The following is a 10,795-nucleotide window of genomic DNA, read 5'->3' on the forward strand; positions in this document are numbered from 1 at the left end:
CGTGAGTAGGCAGAGCAGACCCAGATTGCCTCATAACTAAAGTCATACGATTCCTGATGTAGTACACCTAAAAATCGGTATAACACAGAAAGCTCTGCCCCACACTCACCAGACAGGAGCCTGATGTCCATTGGAAAAGACCCGGCATGACTGTATTGCCCCAGTCTCTTAGACCACACGCAAACCACTCATTTAGCAATATTGTAATGGCTGAGCCAGCCAATCAGCATCAGACCCCCAATCTCCCTTGCCTTAAACTCAGAAAGCAGGGAGCAAGCCTAGGAAATAAAATTAGCTACTAATTATAATGAAGAGTGTGTCTCAACTGTATCACACCCTTCGCTTTAAAGGAATAAGTCTGTTTTCCAAGCAATGGTGGGGTATTAAGTTTGCAGTTATCTATTGTGTAGGCGCTATAGTCACTGAAATCTTTAAATCAACACATCTCTAGTTCTACTGATTGGATTTTTGTCATTTTGGTCTAGATTTATTAATTACAATTTTCCATACTTGAAATTGGTGAGGTGTTTTTCTTGTCTTGTGTTTTCACTTTTTTACTGTTTGGAGTGCTGTATAAATATTTTTCACATTGTTTCTACGTTAAGCCTGACGGCTCTATGCCAAGCGACCAGACGGCTGAGCACAGGTTAATAGGGGATTTGCTTGTGCCACACCCTGACACGGATTGTGGTTCCTGCTTGAGTAGGTTTCACCCCTCTCAATCCGTAACCCAATTTCTAACAGTGGCAAATATATTTAGAAAGAATAGTATGGTCTCAAGTCTTTCTCTTTAATTCACCTCACCTGATCTACCCCAGACCACCACCTTTTCCTCTCTTTGACTCTAAAACTGTACCTACACCCTGTCTAACTCTGCTTTCTGTTCTTCTCCTATGTCTATCTCAGTTCTCTCTCTAATTACACCTTCCTGTACACCACCTTTACCTTTCTCTCATGATTTCAACTCTGTCCACCATTCTCGGTGGCTATCTCCCCATCTCTTCCTCTCTCTCTCCATCTAACTTCCTAATTTCCCTATAGCGCATCCCTCTTTCTGCCCTCACTGATGCTTCCATCTCAATTCCCTGTATATCTCCTTTATCTGTTCATTCTTGCTCTACCATTCTCTCACTCATCTCTCTGCCTCAGCACTCTCTACCACACTTCTTACTCTACCTTATGTCTCTCGCTACCTAACTTCTTTCTCATTACCCACTCTCTCTCTTCCCCACCTGTCTGTCTCTCTCCCACCACTATCTCACCATCTCCACCTCTCCTCTCACTCTTTCTATCTCCTTCCTCTGTATCGTACATCTCTCACTCCCTTACTCTGACCTAACAACCTCTCTTTCTCTACCTCTTTCTGTCATTACATCCCCTCTCATCTCTCTCTGCACCTCCTTCTACTTCTTAATATTCATACATCTCTCTTCCTCACTGTTGTCTCTAAACCACCTCCTCTCTTTCTCAAACTCTATCTTAATTTTCTCTACCTTACCTATTTCTCTTTACTTTTTCCTCTCCATACCTCAACTCTTTCTACATTTCACCCTCTCTCTCTCGCTCTGCTTCACTGCTCTCCTTCTATCACCATTCTTTCCAGAACTCTTGTCTTGTCCGCTTCTCTACCACACCACTCTCTCACTCTCTGCCTTACATCTCCCTATTATTCTCATGTTACTTAATTGCTCCACCTGTCTACCGCTCCCTGCATCTACCTTTCTATAACTCACCTCTCTTTCTACCTTACTTTTTTCACTACCTCTCGATATCAGGATCACCAGTACCTGGAGGGGAAAAATCTGTGGATTTTATGACCAAATCATGGCAATCTGATCAACAGTTTCCGTACATAGATATATTACCTAATCGCTGATTTAGAAATTAAGTATTAAGATTACGAATAAGAATTATTCGTTGTTATGCGAATGGCAGGATAAAAGGGGTTATGACGGATTCCAAAGGGAAGTGTACCTGCAACGTAGGCACAAAATGCGACATTTTGCACATACTATTAGATTGTTTTAAGGTTCTTGATGCACGGAAACTGTTTTTACAACCAATATTTTTAAAATACAGTATTAAGAACCGTGCACAGGCAGCAGAATTGTTAATGGAAATGTCCTACTTGGACATAGCCTGTGCACAGGGGAGAATTATGTTCGAAGCTAAAAAAAAGTTTTAAAGATTTTATAAAAGTGGGAATTTTAGGAACATAAGGCCCGATGTAGGTAGATCTTATTTACCGACTCTAGAATACCGAATTTTACCGATTCTGTATTCTAGATTCGGTAAATGAGATGTAGGAAATAATTCGGTAATTTTTACCGAATCGGTATGATTCGGTAATTACGGTAATTGCCATTGATTCCTATGGGCCTTGAGGCCCATAGGAATGAATGTCAATTACCGAATCGGAAAAATACTGATTCGGTAAAATTACCGAATTTTCAAGGGGGACAGGGTGTCACTTTGATACCCTGTTGCACCCCTGATTCTGGCTTGTGTGCCATGTGACACACATACATGCCCTTAGGGCATGTATGTTATGTTATGTTATGTTATGTTATGTTATGTTATGTTATGTTATGTTATGCTATGTTATCCGAATTTATTGAGCGCACAGATGCCCCAGCAAAGGGGCGTCCTGGTGCTGGCAGAACAGAAACCGTACAAGGCAACCAAAGTGAACAAACACGAAAATGTTAGCGATCCAGAGGAAAAAGGAAGGTTTTTACAGAGCTCCTAAAACCCAAAAGGTTGTCAATCGCACGGATATGAACAGGGAGGGAGTTCCACAACCTGGCAGCAAGCATACGAAAGGAGCGGCCGCCGGCTCTGGACCGCTTGAAGCGTGGAACTATAGCCAAATGCAGGTTAGAGGACCTCAAAGAGCGAGTGGGAATATACTCGGAGATGAGATGCTCCAAGATCTGGGGAGAGGAAAGTTTAAGAATTTTAAACAAAAGACAAAGGCACTTAAACTTGATACGCTGAGCCACAGAGAGCCAGTGGAGCTTTTGAATGGTTTTTTTGGCCGAGCAGAATCTAGGTAGGCCTACCAGAGCCCTGGCGGCAGCGTTTTGAACGCGTTGGAGTCTTAGTATTTCATGTGTAGAAATTTGAGAGAGACCCCTTGAACACCAAGGGAATGGGGTACTTTAACAGTATGAACAAAGATATCCCTAGTGAACCTATGCAAGACAACAAATTGTACTTAATGTGATTAAAGGACCCAAATAGAGGATCGCTCCACTCATTCACTAACTAATCACCTCAACAACAGTATTGTCGTGTATCATTTATTGGTATAAAAATATATTTGTACAAATACAATTAATTCATTAAAAAGCACTCATTTGAGAGCTAATCCTGTAAAAACACTCATAAAAATACACTTAAACAATATATGAAATACAAACTATAAAATCACAAATTTCAAATAGGGCAGTACATTCAATTGGCATTGATAGGACTCCAAGATAAAAGGAATAAAGTTGAAAAGGAAGGATGAAAGCAGAAAAAGGAGAGACATACAAATGACATAGAACTTGTCAAAGAGCGTTGCACGTTACGAGGTTACATTTACACCAAATCCTGACAATCTATAATTATTGTCTTAGTATTTCAGCCTGATTAGCTCCAAGCAATAGAGAACTGGCATAATCCAGCCTAGACAGAATCGTAGCTTGTACGATAAGCTGTCTAGTGGGAGCGTCAAAGAATCTAAAAGTAGGTCTGAGTTTACGCAAAGTACCAAAGCAGGTGGCGGCCACTTTTTTTAGTATGGGTGACAAAATTAAGTTGGGAATCAAGCCAGACCCCTAGGTTTTTAACCTCGATGACAGGAGATGGGGTCGGGCCGAGTTCAGATGGCCACCATTTATCACCCCAAAGATGACTCTGCTTACCGACAATGAGCGCCTTTTTGGCGTTCAGTTGAAGGAAATTGTCTGTCATCCATCGGGCCACTGAAAGAAATCCAAGGAACTTGGCCGCATCAAGGTCAGAAGCCCCACTTATTGCAACTGCCAGCTGCGTATCGTCCGCGTAGGATACCATGGTAAGGTTCCAACGCTTAGCGACAACAGCCAGCGGCTGCACATAGAGGTTGAATAAAGTGGGGCTGAGGGCCGAGCCCTGCGGGACTCCCTGGTCAATGGAGTAAGGTCTAGATTCATAGGGTGGAGTGGTGACCTTGAAGGTACGACCAGATAGAAAAGATCGAAACCATTCAAGTGCCACTTTGTCGACATCTGCCTCAACCAAATGCTGTAATAAAACAGCGTGGGAGACCGTGTCGAACGCGGCACTGAGATCAAGAAGCACCAGTGACGCAGTGTGACCAGAATCGACCAAAGTCCGGAGATGTTCGACCATAGAGAGCAGTGCAGTCTCGGTACTATGACCGGGCCGAAATCCATTCTGCGAGGGGTGTAGTAAATTCGCAGAATGAAGATGATTAGATAGGATGGTATTAACGTGGGCCTCGGTCAGTTTGGCAGCCCAGGGAAGGAGGGAAATGGGGCGGTAGTTCTCCAATTTCAGAGGGTCAAGGGCAGGTTTTTTTAGGATGGGAATAACCTGAGCCTGTTTCCAGATAGCCGGGACCATACCTGAAGATAATGAAAGGTTGACAAGTTCTCGTAGAGGAGGGAGACAGAGGGAAGCAGACTCTCTGAATTGAGTGGGTCGTAGAGGATCCAAAGGAGAGCCTGTTTTAACTTTAACTACAATTTTGTTGAATTCTTCCGTCGTAAGTTCTGGAAGATAAGACAGGAGCGTAGTAGTTTTGGAGACAAATTCCTGATTTTCAGGTGATATAGTTGTACCAGGGAAAGAGCAATAGATGCCCTTCACTTTTTTTTTACAAAATAAGCGGCCAAATCCTCACAATGGGAAGGAGAACAGATCTCAGCAGCTGGGGCTCTACTGGCTGTAAGATCCTTAAGCACCTTGAATATAAGTTTCGTCGGGTTGGTGCTGGTGCTGAATTCAAGGGAAAAATAGGCAGCGCTGGCCTTGCAGATCGCTTTATGATAAATCTTGATCCTAGCAAGATACAAGATTTTCTTTTCAGGCTGATAAGACTTGCGCCAGACTCTTTCAGCTTGTTTGCAGGATTTTTTTAAAAGCCGGAGTGAATCATCATACCAGGGGCTAGATTCGGTGCAACGATGTTTGCTCTCAGAGATAGGAATTAGCCTATCTAGAGCTTTATTAAGCCAATTGCAAAGGAGAGCATAACCAGATTCCACGTCTGTAAAGGGACCCAGAGGGTGGAGACCAAGAAGCTGATGAAAATCAGCCAAATTCAGCTTTTTCCAGGGACGTCTGAGAATAACAGGAGTAGGGACTCTAAGGGGATGAGAGTTGAGCGCGAGATGTATCTCAATTAGGTGGTGGTCAGTCCAGGCCATAGGCTTAGGGGGTAGTACTGTAACCGAGGTTAAATTAGTAAAAAAAGGATCCAGGATGTGACCACCCACATGAGTGTGGTGTTTAACTAGCTGGAATAATTGAAGAGCCTCCAAGTCGGCAAGAGTGGTGCTAACCGCAGGGTAGGAGAGAGAATCAAAATGGAGATTTAAATCACCCACCACACTTTTAAGGCCAATACGCCAACTGCTTCAGGAAGAACTGACCTGAAAACAGCATCCGGACCGGGAGGCCGGTAGATAAGTAAGCCGGAGAAAGTAAAGTGGTTGCTAACGGTGACAGAAAAATGGGCAGATTTGCAACCGGCTATGTCCATCGCCTTCCATATACATGGGTAGCAGGTTTTTACCGCGGCCGCAATGCCACCACCTCTCGAGTTACGATTAAGGGAGAAAATCGAATACTCAGAGGGAAGCGCCAGATTCACTGCAGCCAGAGCCTCCTCATGAAGCCATGTTTCTGACATGAAGAGGATGTCAGGAGTCTCCTCCACAAGAAGATTAAAAATGTCTAGATGGTGCTTGACCAAAGATCTAACATTGAGGTGACATACCTTTAAGGACAGAAAGACCCTGAGATATCACCTGGGAGGGCGCCGTAATATTAGGAGAATCTAGGGAGACCATCCCGTGGGCAAGAATAGGGGCCGGGGGTAAAAGATGGAAAGCGCATTCAGGGCATTGAAAAGGGCCGCAAAGAGGATATAGAGGAGCATGAGAGCAGGACGCAGTACTGTAGCAAAAGTGGAGTAGCTCAGCTCTAGAATACATTCTTACCTAATAGAGAGTAGAATACACAGGGGCAAGATATGGATCCCTGCCCTTGCGCCTCCTTAGCGCGGACGAGCGCAGACTAGCAGGACTCTAGCACGACTCAGGCGCAGTGAGGGCGCGATCGCTGCGCGTCACCGCTGCGCGCTAGAGGGCAGGTTTAAGTAGGGCGGGCATGAGACAGCCGCACCACTAGAGCGCTCAACAGGCGGCTCCAGACCGGCACAAACCACACCCAAGATGGCGGCGCTTGTAAAACCAATACAGAGCCCACAGACCCGGTCCCGCTAAACAGCGGTGAAGTAACAATTATGGCGCAGGTGAGGGGTGAGATGACCCTAGTAAAATCAGGGGTTAAGAAAAGTAAGTAAACACAAATACAAAACGGGCGTTTTAAAAAGCGCGAAGCGCTAGCTGCAGAGAAGCGTTGCAGCGTGTAAGTCCTTCAGCAAGTTGTAGCTCGGGAATCATGTCCACAGGGAATCATGGCACAGGTGTACATGCACAGATGTGCATGTACACTGGAATTCGTTATTTACCACAAAATATTATTTCGTAGTAAATAACGAATTCTTAAGGGCCTGTGGCACTGTTTTCAGTGCCACCTACATCTAGATTTACCGATTCGGTAAATTTACAGATTCCGTATTTTACCGAATCGGTAAAGTTTACTGAATCGGTAAATTTACTGATTCTGTAAAATTTAAGGCCCCTATATATCAAAAACCAAATACCGGTCGGTAACGGCCGAAATCGGCCGTTACCGACCGGCATTTGGTGTCCTACATCGGGCCCTTAATTTTAGGATAAAATGAATTAGATTAGGAAAATGAAATAACTATTTATTATGGAATTGGAATTTTATGATGTATAAACTATCTAATGATGTAGTATTATGAAAATATTGAAATACACTTTTATGTTTAATCCCTTGCCTGCGGGGCTAATTCCCTCTCTGTGCTGGGGGGCACGCACAGTGCCCCGGTGCTCATGACGAGCTCAGCTCGTCATGAGTCACGGTGGTCGTGTGCTCATGACGAGCTGAGCTCGTCACGACCACAGCTCGTCATGAGCATGGAAAGGGTTAAGGACCAAGGGTCTAAATAAACATTCCTTTTGATTGATTGATTGACTACCTCACCCCTTGGTGTACCCCACCTCAACCCAACTCTCTACAGTTCCTTCTCCCTACCACTCCACTGCACTCTGAAACCTCATCTACCTCTCCGTCTCTTCATCTGTCTCTTTCTACATCTTTGTACATTTCCGCCTGCATGACTTTTGTTTTTTTAACTCACCACACCTATCTCTGTATTTCATCTCTGGCTCTACCTCACCTCCCCTGCTACTTCACCTGCCTTGGTTTGATTACTGTTCTCTTCCTATTCTTTTACTCAGTATAGGCGTAGGTCACTGTCTACCCAGAGAATTGTACAGAAAGAAAGCTAGCCGTGAAGGAGAAATGAATTTGTGATCATGAATATCTATGGCAATTAAAACAGGGATTTCAAGCACTATGTGATCAGAGCTTATTTTAACATTATGCACTACCAAGCACTAACCGTTACAATGAGAGAAACAGGCTGGCTAGACATAGAACTCCACTGAAAATATTATTGTTCGAAGATAAAGAAAATTAGACTTTTTTGCAAAAAAAATGTCTTTATCAATGCTTGTTCAAGCATTTTTTTGGTACTTTTTGCTGGCAGTTACCAAATAGCTTTAGCTGCAGGCAGTTACCAAATAGCTTTAGCTTTCTGCTGGTTTGGTGTGTCAGTTTCTGAAAGTGTCGTGTATAATTGCTGTATAAATCAATAACGTTCGGTATTAACCGGGCTGGAATTTTAGCTGACAATCTCCAATAAATAAAAAGTTGTTCTGAACAGGGGGACCCAAAAATATGGTTTGCCTGGGTCCCAAAAAAACATAGGATGGCACCGGTGGACAGCTATGTTGTGGGCTTTGCTAGTGATATAGAGTTAGAGAATGGCTGGAGATCAGGAAGAAGTGTTGACAGCTGGTGCCTAGGGTCACCACGAGGTAGAGATATAAGACTTTTTGGCAGCTAAATTATTGGAGTAGGCTTGGGTAGAGGGCTTGGCAAGACCTCAGCGGTACGCTAAGGTGGCTGGCATCAGTAATTTTAGCCTGCTTACTGCTGCGCAGTAGGATCAGGGGGCAGAATGGCTAGTCCGGGGTCTCAGACGAAAGAAATTAAAGAAAGGAAAGCAGAGTTGGAGTAGGGGCTTATAAGAGGGTGAGGGCACCACCCAAGAGTAGAGCTCCACAGCTGGCATGTTGATAAATAGGGAGGGTGAGAGATCTGATACTTGTAAAGAGAGCAGTGATAGCCAAGGCTATTGCCCCGGTGGCTGAAGACACAGCGGGACAGTGTGGGCAGTGAAAATTCAGGGTAAGAGGCACTACAGACCAGGAGCAATAGGCACAGCTCCCAGCATGGTGTAGGGCTGCAACATCCAGAGGGATTGGGAATGGAAAGATTGCTGGAGGGTCAGATGGCTGGGGAGGAGAAGGGGGAAATATTAGTAGTTTCATAGGGATGATACCGACCATTAAGTTTGTATAGAAGGGGGAAATAAGGAAAAGCAAGAGATTTCAGGAAGAGTGGTGAGCTGAAAAGGGAGCCTGGGCGAGGTTTCTCAAACTAGCACAATGTAAGGTAGCTTACGGTCACCAGGCCAAAGAGGTGGATAGGTCCAATGAGAGGGATTTTTATGACTTGTTTTGAAGGTGTGAACATGCCATAGATGAGTAGGAGGGAGTTACGTTGTTGATGGAAAAAGCAGGAAAGGCTTTCTGGCCATAGAGGCCAGCATTGAGAACAACTTTTAACCTAGTTCTAACAAAAGTAGTCACCCACCCCAAAGTATTCAGTTTATTACATTGGTGTTCAGTGTTGGCATCCAGGACTTGTGGCTTGCAGTACCACACAGTGATTTAGGTTGAAATTTAAAATCCTTTTTTAAATTGACTTTTTGGATTTTTAATTGACTATTGCTTTTGATTTGGTTTTGGTTTTGATTGGGTATTTTGTTTTCTAAATTAATTCTTGCCCTCAATGTTTGCATCTTAGGTATTTGTTAACACAAGCTGGGGATCTAGCTATCTTGGAGAGCCTTAGCATGGCAGAGCAGATGAACATGTGCAAGCAAAGGGAACTGATGCTGCACAAGCAGTTAAAGAAGAAGGATTACTTTGCCCTCAGAGAATGGGAGGAAGTCAGTCAGCTACAGTGCACCTCGATAATCAACAGGGTTACCCTGTGTTCCTTAGAACACAGGCCTATTACAGTACACATATAAATGTGGTTCTGTCAGATCAAGTAATGCTTCACAAATTCAAAAGGAGTTTTCAAAGCAGGCCTCTCATAAGTAAATCAATTACATTCAGAAGTTAATACACACACAAGCATAGATTGTATTTCCATAGAGTATATATATTTTTTACAACAGTTAACACCATTTCATAAGCAATACAGCTCAAAGAAGATGCTATGTGTGCAATGAAAAATATATGTAAATGACTCGTACAGTGAGTTGATGCAGGTGAAAGAATACAATAAAAATAAATCAAACACAGTAGACATCATAAGGAGGGGTGGTTGAGGTTTCTAATGAAGGATAACAGATTTGTAAACTGTGCACAGTATGGTTCTTTTTTGGGGCCTGCTGGGGGATGGAGAATTTAATATGGAAGTAGGATTTGTAAAGGGAGGGTATTCTTTATGAAGGACAGGCAGAACAGATAAGGATTAAGAAATCCAGAACAAAGTGCGGAAGGAAGGTGGCAGAAATCAGCTACAGAACCCACTTTGTAGGCCCAGCGCTGGAGAGGGCACTTCAAGCATCATTGATGGCAGATTCCAGCAAACCCAGCAGTATTGCATGAAGCTTTTTGTGTCCCTGAGACTTCAAAAAACAGGAGGCAAGCCCTTGGAGTCACTCTGGGTTCAAGTGAGATGGGTCCAGTCCTTGACCTCAGCAGGGCATAGGTCAGAAGGCAGCAGGGCAGCTCAGAAAAGCAGAGAAGCAGTTCCTCGGAACAGACAGTCACAGCGAAGTGGCAATCAGCAGAAATCAGTGACACATCAGTCTTTACTCCAGCAGAGCTCTTCCCAGGTCCAGTAGTGTACTGATTTGGAAGGGTCAGAGTCATGGTACTTACACCAAAAAGTGCCTTTAATGCAGGGGCTGACGTTAAAGGAGTTCTCTAAAGTGCAAAAGGATCCCTTTCAACCAAGTCCTGCCTTCTAGGTTATCTATGGGGTTAAGGACAGGACACAGCCTATTCAGATATAGGTGTGAGCCATCTCTCCCCCTTCCTGTCCAGGAAGGCTATCAGCATGCAGATGAATGGAGGCAAGTCTTCTGTCACACTCAGCCCTTCCTGTGTTTGGCTGGAGGGATTGCACACAGTGTAGCTTTCACCCAGCCCAGACGGGTACTGGAGACAGCCTGCAGGAACACAGAACAAAGTGAAGAGCAGAGAAATGTCCACACTCTAAAAGTGACATTTCTAAAATGATAATGTCAAATCTAACTTTACCACTAAAGAGGATGTATCAC

The sequence above is a fragment of the Lissotriton vulgaris genome, chromosome 9, assembly GCF_964263255.1.
Source record: "Lissotriton vulgaris chromosome 9, aLisVul1.2, whole genome shotgun sequence".
Lineage (NCBI taxonomy): Eukaryota > Metazoa > Chordata > Amphibia > Caudata > Salamandridae > Lissotriton > Lissotriton vulgaris.